The sequence below is a fragment of the Diceros bicornis genome, chromosome 7, assembly GCF_020826845.1.
Source record: "Diceros bicornis minor isolate mBicDic1 chromosome 7, mDicBic1.mat.cur, whole genome shotgun sequence".
Taxonomy (NCBI): Eukaryota; Metazoa; Chordata; class Mammalia; order Perissodactyla; family Rhinocerotidae; genus Diceros; species Diceros bicornis.
The window spans coordinates 25,771,293-25,786,510 of NC_080746.1; the positions used below are offsets into that span (position 1 = coordinate 25,771,293).

Sequence of the window (15,218 nt, forward strand, 5' to 3'; positions counted from 1 at the left end):
AACACGCTCGATTCGGTTCTGGATTCCCTCTGGGAAGAATGCCTCCTTGGGGGCGATGGAAACGCCCTCGGTGAGTTTCCCAGCACCAGCGGGAGTTTCAAGTTTCCAGTCGCGGTGGTAGGCGGCGGGCCCACTCCGAGCTTTGGCTTGGGTGGCGCCGCTTCCTTTTCCAGCGGCTTCGCTCAAGCCCAGTCCTCCCTGGAAGGAGTCCCCCTGCCTCTGCGCTCGCCCAGCTCCCTCGGGGCTCCCGGGCCCGCAGCCCGGCCCTCGCGCGTCCCCGCCCCGGACGGCGACCCTCGGCTACGCCCCGCGCGGCGGGCGGCTGCAAGCCGAGGGGCGGGGCGGCCAGGGGCGGGGCGCGGGCGGCCCACGCGGCGGCAGCGTTGGCGCTCAGGCCGCGGCGCGAGGCCGGCCGGCCGGCAGGGGGAGGGGGCGGGGGGCGCGGGGCAGCCCCGCCTTTCCCCCGAAGAGCCGCCGGGCGGCCATATTGCGGAGCTGTCTGCGGTGGCGGCGGCGCCTCTCTTCTCCGGCGGCCCAGCGCTCCCACCACCGCCTCTCCCTCCGTGCCGCAGCCGCGACGCCTGGCGCCACCGCGCAGCGCCCCAGCCACCCTCCGCGCGGGAAGGAGCCGCTCGCTCTCGGGGTAAGCCGCCGGCGCCCTCCCTTCCCCCACGCCCCGCTCGCAGGCTCCGCCGGAGACGCTGAGGTGGCGGCGAGAAGTGGCGGGGGCCGTGCTGCCCGGTGGCGGCGCCGCGAGGGCCTCGCGCGCCTCAGCTCCCGCCCCGCGGGCCGCGGCGCTGCTGCCGAAACGGCCCGGCCGGCCAGGCCGCTCCCGGGGCCGGAGGGAGCCCCGGGGCCCGGCCCGAGTCGTGGCCGGAACATGCCGCCGCGTGTCTCTCCTCCCCCCGGGCGTGGGGTCCGCCTTCGGCGTCGGCCTCGGACCCCCCTGCGCCCTGGGCGACGACCGGGTTCCCGCCGCCTGGGCGCGGCCCCGGGCTCGGCCTGGCGCGTCCTTTCTGGGTAGTTTGAAAAGGCAGTTATTAAGCGTAGGAAGAATTACATTTTGCAGTGTAGGGAAGGAATTGATTAGAACTTCTCCCCGGCCTCCAGTTTGAAAGTAAGGGTGTTGAATTACTAGAGAGCGTGCGTTCCGCCCTAGTGGCAAAACGGATGTTGCAGGACGGGGTTTGGGGTGCCGGCCACCCGCACCCGCGAGCCGAGGGCCGCGGCGCTACCTGCTGCTGCTGCAGGCGGCCTCGGAGCCTTGTAACTTTCTCGGGCCCTCGAGGCGGCCCGATTAGTATCTGAGACCCCAATAGACAAGATGAGTACATTACAGTCCCCCCTTCCTTTAAAGGGTTCTAAACTTAATTCCCGGGCTAACTTGGAAAGGGGGTTACTACATTAGTGTTTCAGTTTAAATAGAGCACCTGACTTCCTATCCAGATATGTCATGGTTCTTGGACTATTTCTAATATTTGGTATTTTTTTCCCCTTAAGGAGTGGTTATTAATGAGGTTAGAAATGTGTTAAAAGTCCACTTCATGAAAGGTAGATTTTAAATACAGTTGAGATTTTATAGAAGACATTTTAATGAGTCCTGTGGCGCTAAGACTGGCCTGATGTAAATGTAAAAGCGTAAGATAATAAGAGTTTATTTGATAAACGAGTACTTGGACGCAGACATTGCAATCTATTGTTTAGGGAGCATACATTTTTTAGAACACTAAATACTCTTATATTTCGAAGGGAGCTCTGAATGAACAATTACCCCATTCATTTTGCTGGATAAATAATGGCTTAAGCCATTTGCCAAAGCAGCGTTATTAGATTTGAGAAGAGAGACTAATATTCAGGATTGCACTTTTTATTATTTTCAGGATTCCGTTTCTCTCACCATTGTGCTTTATCTTCCAGCAACTAATGATAATTTAGCACAAATGTGACAAAATGTAGACCACTCCCTTTGAAGTTAATAGTATGCTGTAAAAAGGATTTCACTTTGACATTGTTTCCTTGCTTAATCACTTTTTTATAGGATGGAATTTAGTAAACAGTTAATATATTATTAGTAAGGAATGAATAGATATGCATTGGCATTCTTTAGAGTTTTATTTAAATGAGACAGAATTTGATTATGGCATTTAGAAATGTTAAATTCTTGCCCTTGTGGATTATACATTGTTTTGTTGACTCCTATATCCCCACGCATGGAAGGGCATGTAAGAGAGGTTCAGAAATTAAATGTAAATAATTTTGGGGTGGGGAAAGTAGGTTGAGTCTGTCCTTTGTTTTGAACATTGTTACTGCTTAACTGGAAATTAAATTGATTCTTCTTTTTCCTGTGGTGGTAAGAAATGACAGACTTTGCCGTTCTTTCTCTCTCTTGCTAACTCTGGGAGGGGAACAAGGGTTGTTTCTTTATTGCTTCACCATTCCCAAGAGCAGAATTGGATTTTATTATTCATGTTTATCTTTGGCATGCTGTTGAAATGAAAGTCTTTATGTATTTTTATCTTAATTTCAATTCTCAATCCTTTAATATAATCTATGTATAGTCTAGTAGTCTGAAATGTTGAGTGATGGTGGGAGTCTTCTTTTTCATCCATTTTTAACTTAATGCATTTTAACTTACGCAATTTAAAAATGGCAAATTTTAACCAATATTTCCGAAAGACCAAAGCCTAAGAAAAAATGTGTTCTATGAAGGTTGTGAAGACTGAACTATGTTGGTGACGCATACCTGATAGGGTATAGGTAATATAATTTCATGCTACTGCTGTAAATCTGGGAGGTCAAGGAAGTCACCCTTTTTTGGATGGTCTGGACCTCCTGCAAACCAAGAGGTAGTGGGCACTGCTTAACTACCCTGATATTACCTCTGGGGTACTGGATTCAGTGGAACTGGATTGGGTTGCTCTAGCCTCCACCCTTAATGGGTTATTTTAAGCATCATGGTGTTCCTGATGGCTAAAGGCCATTGGGGGAACTTCCCTAACTTCTGCAGCCAGTATCTGCTCACCTCTTCGGTGGTAGAAGTGTCCAGTCTGACCCCAGCGAGTTCCTCAAATTTCTAGCCTCTTGCAGGGAAATCCTGCCTTTCCTATTCATTTTAGTTCCTGGTATATTTCTCAGTATTAATTTATATTGAGCATATATTTTAAGCCATTTTTAAAGACTGTAAAAGTAATACATTTTATGACAAAGTTAAAAAACCCAGAAGGATGTAAAGGGAAAAGTAAAAGCCCTCACTCCCCAGAACTCCCCACTTCTTTCCCAGTCCTGGTTTTTATAAGTAATTGCTATTAGCTATTCCTTGTATATAGAAAATGCCAGTCTTATGCAAGGATAAACATATACTTTGTATACCTTATTTGTGATTTTAAAGCCTATCAAAATAAGGTTATTTTGTAACAAACATTGAAAGGGTATTTGTTTTATTACTGTATTAAACGTTGAGTAATTATTGTTTTTCAGATTTTCATCGTTTGAGTGAAATCATACAATGGAATTTCCTATAATAATTTTCAAAAGTGTGTTTATGTACATGTGCAAATCTTCTTGATTAGTGATTGAAGGTGAAGTTCATTTTTTATTTTTCTTAGAGTATGGTATATAATTGACAGTGAAAAATGATGTCCTTTAAAAAACGGTTTATGGTTTTGGGTAGTGAAGTGTCCATATAATAATATGTTTCTTTGTACTTGGGAACTGTTTGGAAAGGAAATGCGGTCCATGTGATTGGCTTCATTTCTTCATTCCATTTAACAATGAACTCAAGCTTCAGCTTCCTAGAAGAGAGGGCTTCATTCAGGTTAGGAGTTATATAAGATGTTTTTTCTTTCTTTGAATAGCCAGTATATATAGAAATCTTTGCAAATTCACTAATTTAAAATATTTAGTTTTACTTAATAGGTACATATTATAAATTTGCATATGAATAAGTTTTGTATTTTTTTCCTATTGTAATCTCAGTTACCTTTTAACAGTAGAATTCGAAATTACTTTTCATAGAGGTTAGTTATATATATAAATAAGTAAACTTTTTTTTACGTTAGGTGATCTAATGTATATGAATAGAATGCTCAAGAAATACTGGTTACTTTTTTACATAATTTATATACATTTGAAATAAGAAACTATTTTTGATTTCAAGTAAAGTTGATTTGTTTGAGAAAGATATTTTCTTTACTGTTAACCATTTAGAGGAGAGGTCAGCAAACTGGTTTGTAGGCCAAGTCAGGCCCTCTTGCCTGTTTTTGTAAATAAAGTTTTATTGGAACAGAGAAAATTCATTTACATATTTTGTATGGCTGCTTTTGTGCCAAAATGGCTCAAGAGTCCATATTTTTTGCAAAACCTAAAGTATTTTACTGAGTCCATATTTTTTGCAAAACTTTAAGTATTTACTGTCTGGCTCTTTACAGAAAAAGTTTGCCAACCCCTGATTTTAGAGGGAAAAAATCCTACTGAAGGAGTGTTTTAGATTCAGTATCAGAGAAGGAGGTACTGCATGTTTTTTTTCCTCCACTATTATAGAATTGATAAAGTTATGACTTTCAGTATCAGTAATTGATATAGTTTTCCCTGAGTTATGGTTAATCTTTATGGGATTTTGGGATCTTAAATGTTTCTTTTAATTTAGTTGTGAAAAGTTGAAGTTAAATAAGACTGGCTGCAGGTGAAATTGTGAAGTGAGCAGTCTTCAGTTTCAGGCCCTTGTATCATTTAAGGTGCTTTGGCTGCAATAATATAAGGTTCTCAAACTAGCTTCAATAATGAGGAAATTTATTATCTTCCATAATAAAGTGCAGAGGCTCAAAAATGGCTCAGTAATGACATTGAGGACTCCTCCTCTTTCCAATTCTCTGCACTGTGGTTTCCTAGTAAGACTGCTTTCCCTTTGTCCCAGTTTGGCTGCAGCAGAACTAGCATCCCATCTAGACACAACAATATCCAAAAGAATGAGAAGACCTATTTCTTTTCCAGAAGTCCCCCATCAGATATCTTCTCAGCCTCATTGGCCAGGATTGGAGCACATTCCGTACCTAACCAGTCACTGGCAAGGGTAATGGAATTGCCCTTTCTTCTAACCCTGTTCCCATTATTTTCCTTATTTATGTATTGAATGTCTTGGGTTCTTTCTTACTCCCACCCAAAATCAGGTCCAGGTTTGTCTGTCATATATAGTCTGGCATGAATATGTGAAGTCATATCTTCTTGGGTACCAGATTTATTTAAATTATGGAATGAAAAGCATTGATTAAAATACTTTTGGGCAGGGGTTGACAAACTATGGCCCATGAGCTAAATCCAGCCTACTGTCTGTTTTTGTAAAAAGTTTTATTTGAACATAGGATAGCTCATTTGTTTACATACTATTTATGGCTGCTTTCATGCTACAATAGCAGAGTAGTTGCAACAGAGACCGTATGGCCTGCAAAACCTAAAAAGTTTACTCACCTGGCCCTTTACAGAAAAATATATCGTTCATACATTCAGACGTGTATAATCATATGCCAAATACTCTGCATTTGATGAGTAAGATACTGAGGTCACCCTCTAATAGGAATATAGATCTGCCATATTGTATACCATGTTTGTTAAGTGCTTAAGTGCTCTTGTGTGTATAAACTGGACTTAATATTCGGTGCAGCAGTGTTCTAAGCAGAGTCTTCTGTGATGTGAGTTCTGGGTGTTTCTTGTTTCCTACTTTTTTTTTTTTTGTTAAGATTTTCCTGTTGTTTCTGTGAATGAACTAGTAACCTTTCAGTAAGTTAACCAGAGTAGGTGGTGTTTGGAACCCAAAATCCTGGTTAGTACATGGGTTGATGTGGGCACATGAGTGCAACAGAAGAACCCTTAATGAAAGGGAGAATGGGGACATAGGAAATCTCAGCCATAGTTAATTGAATCTAGAACCCTTTGGCTTTTATTGAGTGTGTGGGATGGATTAACTTTGTTAGCCACCATGCGGACTCTTGATATTTAAGTTGTTCCTAGAATCTAGACTTAAACTGTAAAAACTTAGTTTGGTTATTAAGTAAAGTTGGTATATGTACCTGCAGAGCTTACTACTTTCGTCTAACCAACAAGCAGCATGATAATTATAGTTATTAAATGTGTCAAATTATCCGGCCTTTAAATTTAATTTGATTGTGAAATTAAATGAGATTATTGAAAGAGTATTGAAGAGAGATGATAAAGGCCTGAATTTGGAAGACCTAGTTGGGGGGAGTTTTTTTTTACACATTCACGTGTGCTGTCTCTTGTAGCATGTTGCTCATTAGCTCGGTCATTTTTACAACATAAAAATGAGAGGAAAATATTGCCCTTGACAATAATCAACAGAAAAATTCAAGTGAATGTTATATGTAAACTTAATTCACCAACAAAATTAACAAACATCTAAAGCGCTACTGTGAGCCAGGCACCATTTCAGTTTCTCAAAACGGGGACTGACTATCTTGAAAATTAGAAGCTTAATGATAGACTGCATGAGAGAGTATTGTCTAATTATAAAGATATTTAAGAAACATACTGAATTTATTCTATTTTGAAAATAAGCTACTGTAATACCTGGTGTTTCAAAACATACAAAGTGTAGAATTGTTTGTGAGGATTCTTCAGGTCAGTTTGAGACGGCTTCTTTCCTACTACAGAGGAGATTTACATGAACCTATCTTTATTTTTCCATTTTTAAAGATCTATTATATGAATTTTTGATGTTTCCATAAGTGTATAAAATGAAGAAATTGGACTGGATTTAGCTTTCTTACCTTTTAGCATTTAAAATTGATCATTGCAAATGGTAGTGTATTATTTGTTTTTCTACCCACTTTGGGAACAATACAGATATGGTGTTTCTTTTAAATTTACAGAATTCTTTTAGAAGAGAATATAAATTCAATGTAAAACTTTGTAATATTGCAATTCTGCTTTATATTTGTTTTAAGTTCTAGAAATTTTCGTTTTCAGTAACGTGTATATATTGCTCAGAAATGTTCAATATTTCATTTCCTTGAAAATATCCGTGAACAAAAATCAGTTTTTACATAGGCGAGTAGTTAATGTCTTAAATAGAACTGTGTATCACCCTTACAGGAAATCCACTTACAGACGTGTTATACCAGTATTAATGTACACTTGTATCTTTAGAGGTAGTCTTTTTTTTATTTTGTGAGGAAGATCAGCCCTGAGCTAACATCCATGCTAATCCTCCTTTTTTTGCTGAGGAAGACTGACTCTGAGCTAACATCTATTGCCAATCCTCCTTTTTTTCCCTAAAGCCCCAGTAGATAGTTGTATGTCATGGTTGCACATGGAGGTAGTCTTTTGATCTGAAAACAACAGAGGAGAGAACTTTAACTTGAAGAGCTTTAGTAATTGTTTGGGATGAGCTTGTCTAGAATGATGTCAGAAAAAGGCAGACTTGGATAGCCAAAAGAGCACAGGACTAGAATTTAGAAGGCCTTCTGACTTTGTTAACTAGCCTTATTACTTTGGGCAAGTCGCTTATCTGAACCTTAATTTCCTTATTATAAGAATGAGGGATTGTGACACCTGTCTAGGGCAGGGGGAGGAAGGGCAGGTGTTATGAAGATTAGATAATGGAGGTGAAGTGGCTGAAGAGTGAGTCCTACAGATCCTCCCTCCAGTCACTACCCTTGTCCTTGCTTGTGGCTTTATTTGCAAAATGGAGCTAAAAATTCTTGCCTTCTTTGCTTCACTTGGGGAATCACATGGCATTATATGTATAGGTAAAAGTGCATTATTATTGCTATTAAATTAAATATTAACACTGATCTAAAAATGTAATAAGCATAGTTCTATGTATAATGGATGTTTTAACCCTGTGGATCTGTGAACTTGGATAGGGAAAAAAGTTACATTTTTGTTTACACATTTTCTTCCATTATGAAGGTGGGCAACAGTAGCAGTAGCAGAGACTGTTTCCCATAGAAATTGCAGATATTTTCATAATCCATTACTGTTGTTGCAGATATCTCAAAATAGCGTTTATGCTCATCATTGCTTAGAAGTTTAATTATTAGATCCACTGGTAGGTATTTTTATTTAAAGATTAATAAAGAAGTACATATATTATATCATAAATTTGTGCTTTTTATATTTTTATAATTGTATTCCAATATAATTGTTTTTTAATGTAATTTTATGTGCTTTATTTTGTGCATTTAATACTTTTCTAGGAAGGGATTCATAGCTTCACCAGAAGAGCTTGTGCAGGGAAAAAAATGATTAAGACCTTTTTTGTAGATTGCTGTTGTTATATTGGTTTGACTGCTAGAATTACCTTATTAATTCAGTTTATACTTCTCTTTGTTACACTGTTTCCCAATCCTCCAGCAAATTGGCAGAGGAATTCTTTTGTAATTTTTTGGTTTGTGGAGAGACCACAGTTGTGTTCAGAGATTGCTTCTGTCTCAAAAAGAGAGGAAAAAAGTTACAAGTAGGCTTAGGGAAAAGAATATTTTGAGTGTGAAATTAGGCAGCCTGGTATAAATTATTGAAGCTTCAGTGTAGGCCCAGTATGGACTAGTCTTAACACCTGTTTTACCACCTAACAGGTGGGAAGAGTCTGTTGTTGTGCCACTGACTTAATAGAGCTCAAAGTTTTAAGCATGAGGCTGTTTTTTTCCATTGTATGAGCTAGAGAGGAGGCTGGTTTGGTCACTTTCAGAATTCAAAGACAAAGAAAATATTTTATATGAATGTTTCGTCTCTAAAGTGTAGCGCCGTGTTTGACTATGTATTCATACACTTAATTTTCTGGAATGGGAGATGTGTATGCTGGCAGCATCTCTTAACACTTTTTATTGGGTATGTTGCTGTCATGATTGCACTTTATTGCTTCTGGGGGAGTCAGTATGGAAAAGAGGTAGGGTAAGACCACTGTAAGAAATTTAGAAAGAGTGGAGAGAAGGGAGTAAATGTTTTCTGAATGATTGTGTATTATGAGGGTAGATGGGAGAAGAGTTGATTTTTATTATATATTTTTTGGTATACAATGGTTTAGATGATTATATATTATCATTTTTTTTTTTTTTTTTTTAGAGAAGACAGAAAGAAACACACTGAAAGTCAAAGTTAGTTTTCAAGATGTATCAGTTAGAGGTGGAATTCCTGGACATATATCTAGGTGTCTTGGCTTTTCATGTGACATTTTATTAAATTGTCCATTCTGCTACTAACAGATGCCAGTTTTAAGAAAAAACATACTAATACAGTCGTAGAAGGACTAGAAATGTACTATTGAGGTTAAATAATATTATCATGATATAAATATTTTTCAATAATTATTAACTTGGTTGAAAACTTAGGTTCTAATTATTTTTATACACAGCTTAATCCTAAAAAATTTAAGCTAGAATTCTTACATGTATCATATTATATAAACTAGTAAACTGATACATAAACAATTTAGTAAAATATGTTTTTGAAGTTCTCATCTGATTTTTTAAATTAGGAACTTAACAAAAATAAGACCCTGATTAGTATTAAGCGCACAGTTATTTATATCCAGATACCATTTGTAAGGATACCTGTGTTTTTGCCTAGTTATAATGGGTGTCTACACATTCTGCATTTTTCACTTATCCTTCTGTAAATGTTTACATAGTTTGTCATAATATACAAAAAACCCTGTAGTGGTCCATCATGTTATCACATAGTTTCAACATTACTTGAAATTTTAATTGTTGGCTGTTATAACAAGTGCTGAGAATATCTTATCAGATTACTTTATTTTGTATTTTTTATTTCTTTGGGGTATATTCTGGAAGCAGAATTTGCTGTTCAGAAAAGCTTGTAGCTTTTGTTATATATTGACAACTTACTTTCTAGAATTACGGAACCAGTTTATGGTGCTAGCAGCAATATTTATCTATTTGTTTACCCACACAGTCTCATTAGTACTGGCATGTATAATTAATAATTATTTTGCTGGTTTAATGAGTATATAATCAGTAATACCTTAAAGCCATTTTGATTTGTAGTTTTAATCAGTAGCATGCATTTTTTTTTAATGTAAGATTTGTTTGTAAAGAGTTTCTCATTTAACCATTTACTGAGTGGAATATGAGTGATATCTTTATATATTTAATTATTTCTTTACTTTCCATAGTAACTTTTTATTAGAGCTGTTGCATGTTTTTCTAGTCTATTACTTTTCTTTTGATATTTATTTTATTCTACCTATGTAGGAATTTTAAATAAAATATAGTAACGTGTTTTCATCATAACCTATATAGCTTCCTTAGTCATATTTTTCCTCCAAAACTAGAATTGTTTTTTTTTTTAAGTCTCTCTTTTTGAAAAAAGATTAACCTATTTAGATTTTATTAAATGTTGGTGAAGTTATGGGTCCAACTTCAGTTTATTTACTTAGAATAATTTTGTTCTTTCACTTTAAGAAATTCGTTTTTCTTATTACAAAAGCTCTACATTTTCATTTTAGAAATTTACAGATTCATTCTAATTCCTAGCAGCTCAATATTTTGGAATATAATCATTCCAGTCTCTTCTCTTTGTTCATACTTTTTAAAAAGAAATGTGATACTGTATTATGGCTTTATAACTTGCCTTTTTACTTAGTAGTTTGTGAATATTTTGCCATGTCATTTAATATTTTTCTATAACATTTTGACTGGCTGCATTGTGGTCTGGCAGAGCCTACAGGTGTACATGATTCACTTAACTAACTTCTCAATATTACATATACTTTTATAAATAGCACTATAACGAGGATCTTTGTACTTATAACATTGTACACTTGGTTATTATTTTCTTTGGGTAAATTTCCACAAATGAAATTATTTAGCACTTTTTTAATATCAAAAATAGGTTAGTGTATGGTGGAACACTGGAGTGTAAGTGTCAAAAGGTCTTTCAGCCATTTATTGCCCATGTGTCTCAGGACAAGTCACTTTTATGCGGCGGACCTTGTTTCCTCAACTATGAAGTAGCCATAATGACACCTGTCTTGTTTGTCTCAGTTTTTTGTTAGAAGAAAAATAATGTATAAGAATGTACAGATATGAAGTATTCTATAAATACAAGGCATTGTTATTAAGTAATCACTTTACTTTCAACTGGTAAATAAGGAGGTAGAGCCTTATTATTATTCTCAAATAATTTGTAATTAACTGAGATAAAACAGGGTGAAGACTAGTTTAATTTTTAAGAGAGAACGCTGGTCTGAGAATACATTTTTAGAGCTTCTTTTAGAAGTCAACCTGTCCTTACTTGCGAAGGCTTTTGTTAGGCCCCCCTTCCCCACAGTTCATATAGGTCAGTTAGGCTTGGTGGAGATTTTAAAAGCTTAATTAGCTTGTTTAAAAACCTAGTTTTCTGTATGTTGGCCTATGATATATTTATTATTTTATGTCAGCAGAGCTCTCTTATTAAACCTAAAACTTTAATATGGATTATTTTGCTTGAAAGGTCCTTTTTTGTAGAGTATGACTTGAAGTAACTCTAGTAGTTGAAAATTTGGATAAATTATTTCTTAAAGGAAAAGAAAAAACTCTGCCTTCATTTAGTTCCAATATTTGATTAATACATAACTTCAGAAATTCTACAAACCTGCGTACTTGATATTTGTTTACCTGCCTAACTGGCCTTGTGTTTGATAAATACTTTTTCTATAATTTGAGTGCTCTAACTTAGTTTATAGTCTGGCATATATTTAATGCTCACTTTCTTTCCTTTGTTCTTCCTTACTGGTGAGAGGTTGCATGGGAAGGGCACACCAACCATATGGTTTAAGAAGTAGCATGATGAGTACATGAGGAAGCTCTCTTGAGTATCTGCTAACTTCTCTAGGGTGTGGCCATGGGGTCTGGTGTAGTGTTGGATGCTAAATTATGGACTTAATATAAAAATTGGTCTAGGATAATTAAAATTTCTGGTACTCTGGTAGGAGCAAACCTGAAATAGCTCTGTAGGGATACATATACAACTCAGGCCTTGCAGGATTCCCACATTGGGGAGTGGGTTAGGGACACGAGCTTTCTGTCCAGAATTACAAACTTCATAAAGAAATAAGCCATAATGAACTGAAAATAGTAGAATAATTTCATAGTGATATAAAATAAACCTTATAGGGATAAAAGAAGAATTCAAAACAAATTATAAAATAGCATAGCATTATTAAAAAACATTTTTTAAAAATCCAAAAAGGAATTTCTAGAAATAAAAATATATAATCGTTGAAATTTTAAACTACTGGAGAGGTAAAACATTAAAAACAACTGGAGAGAATTAATGAGTAAAGGAATCTTGCACAGAGAACTAAAGAGATGGAAAATATAAAAAAGTAGGCATGGATTAGAGAATAAGATATCCAGTATGTATCTAATAAGAATTGCTGAGTGAAAAGAGAGACTGGGAAAGAGTCAATGGCTAATAATTTTCCAGAGTTTAAGAAAAGCATGAGTCTTCAGAATAAGGAAGTTTACCAAATCCTGAACAAGATAAATAAAAGAAAATCTGAAAAACACCAAAAAAAAAAGAAAAAGATTCTTAAAAGGAAAGCAGAGAGAAAAGGCAGATTACTTCAGAGGAATGAGTTAGATTGACAACAGACTTGTCAACAGCAGTAACAGATGCCAGGAAAAAATTAATATCTTTCCAGTGCTGAGGGAATACGATCAATTTAGAATTCTGTGTACAACTAAATTATTACTTAATGAAAAAAAAAAGTATTCACTGGAAAGATATAACAATTTTAAACTTATGCTCACTTAATAACATAGCCTAAAAGCCTATAAATAAAAAACCAGCAATTTACAAGAAGAAGTTAACATCCACAATCATACTTGGGAAAATTTAATACATTTTTTCTCAAATTGATTAAGTAGACTAAAATGAGTGATACTGGAGAGACTATAAACAAAACGTTAAGTATTTGGTCTAGCTTGAACTAATGATCAAGCTTTGATCTAATGATCAAAATGCAGAAAATACATTATTTTCATTTATACCTGGAACAGTCAAAAAAGAAACTAAACTTTCCAAGTACTAAATATAAAGGAGTTTTTTTTTTTTGGTGAGAAAGATTAGCTCTGAGCTAACATCTCTTGCCAATCTTCCTGTTTGTTTTCTTGAGGAAGAGTACCCCTGAGCTAACATCTGTGCCATTCTTCCTCTATTTTGTATGTGGGATGCTGCCACAGCATAGCTTGACAGGTGGTGTACGTCTGTGCCTGGGATCTGAACCCACGAACCTGGGCCACCGAAGTGGAGTGCGCTGGACTTAATCACTATGCCATGGGGCCAGCCCTTATAAAGGAAGTTTTAATGAATTCTTTGACTACAGTGTAATAAACTTAGAAATAAATAATAAAAAGATGGCACTCTGCCCCCAGGCCTCTAACCATTCCATTTGAAAACTTAAAGAAAATTTTTCTTAGTGGTGATTAAAAATCATAATTGGAAAATGAAACATTTAGAGCTAAACATCATGAAAAAACTATGTATAAAAACCTGTGTGGGAAACTACTAAAGTGATACTTAGGAAAATGGTATAGTTTCAAATAGAAGGCAAGACAGTTTTCTCAAAAAATATTGCCCAGAAAAGGAGATTTATATTTGTTTTCTTAGGAGCTGTCTCATTGCAAGATGCTCTCTGTCTCTTGAGTGTAAAAGTACTGTTTGGGGCAGGCATGTTGATCTGAAATGCTTTTTGTACATGTGAGTTCAGAAAGCTCACAGACCTCATCTGATAAGTGATTTAAACATAGAGAGGCAAAGAAATCTAGAGCAGATCTGGTTAAAAAATAAAAAAATCACTTAAAATAGAGTATAGTGGTTACACTATAGGTATTAAAATATATTCCAAGAATACAAATAGGAAAAAAAAAGTCCTAATGTTTTATATAAATGGGTAGTTGTGGCTTGGGATAAAAATTTTAGAGTGAAATACACTAATTCAAAAAGTGCTTGTGTAATCTGGGAAATTTACTGTGATTCAAAAAGTTCTGATATAAAACCCTCATGTCTCATATGTATGAGGAGTTGGAAGAAAATTGTTCTCTGAAATATGAGATAAAGCAAACAATATTCTGAATCAATATTTTATAGATCATGTGTTTTTAGTGTTTAAGAAAGTAAGAAAAAGAAACAAGATTGGAAATTACTTAGGTGAACTTTCAATTTTAAGGATTAGAAAATGAGCCACAGAGTAAAGCCAACTAGTAAGAAAGAAAAATGATGAGGAAAAGGACAGAAATTAATAAAAGAGAAAAATAAAAGAAACAGAAGATCAATGTAACTGAAAGCTGGCTTTTAGACCAATAAGCTAAGCAACTTCTGGCAGGATTAATCAAGCAAAAGCAAAGGCAAAAATTAACATTATTAGGAATGAAAAGAGGATCATAACTGCAGATGTAGTAGAGATATAAAAAAATGAGAGAATACTATGAATAACTTTCTAGAAATATGTCACCAAGACGTGTAGAAAAGCAGATTTTGCTGTGGAGTAGAGATTTAAGTGTTTTGGCCATGTTATGTTTGAGATAATCTTTAGATCTTGGGCAAGCCGAGTTAGCCAAGCAAGTTCTGGAGATATGGATTTGGGAGTTACTGGCTTATAAATGATGTGAAAAGCAGGTCAATTTGGAGGGTGTTTTAAGACCTGAGATGATAATGGTCTGAACTATGACAATGGTAGTGGGATGAAAAGAGAATATAGAATTAGATATGATGGAAGTACATTAAAGTTCATTAAAGGTTCATTAAAGTAAGTGACTGCAGGAAGGGACTGTCTGGCTTATCATTGCCTAGCTGAGGGTTAAGGAAATAAGAAGAGTTAGGAAATGAGGAGTTTAATCCTTACCAACTGACTTGCATAGCCCAGTATATTAGATAAAAAATATCTCAGGAGCAAGTTTTCTCCATAGAAAGGTTTATTGGCATGTGATTGAGTAAAATTCAGAGAAATGACCTTACTTCAATGTTTCATTTTTATTTCAATTTGGAGAACTTTCAGTTTTGTTAATTATAGCATCTTAAAAAGCAATTAATAATATAGTATTAAACACAAAACTAATTGTGTATTAATTTAGTTGATGCTAGTATAACGAATAAAGTTTCTTGGCAGAGATATTATCAATATAAGCTGATTTTCAAGTAATAATCTAATATGCTTCTCACTATAGATTTTCAAATTGGAACGATAATCATTTTTTCTGGACAAC

The 15,218-nt window shown here is 36.4% G+C and overlaps 1 protein-coding gene across 1 annotated transcript in view; it reads left to right on the plus strand.

The window, feature by feature from the left end:
• Positions 1-507: 507 nt before the first annotated feature.
• The window catches only part of RDX (radixin), a 66,592-nt gene continuing 51,881 nt past the window's right edge, over positions 508-15,218 (plus strand). Inside the window, exon 1 of the mRNA XM_058545263.1 lies at positions 508-643. The gene's annotated coding sequence lies outside the window, so the exon portion shown is untranslated. The remainder of the gene's footprint in view (positions 644-15,218) is intronic.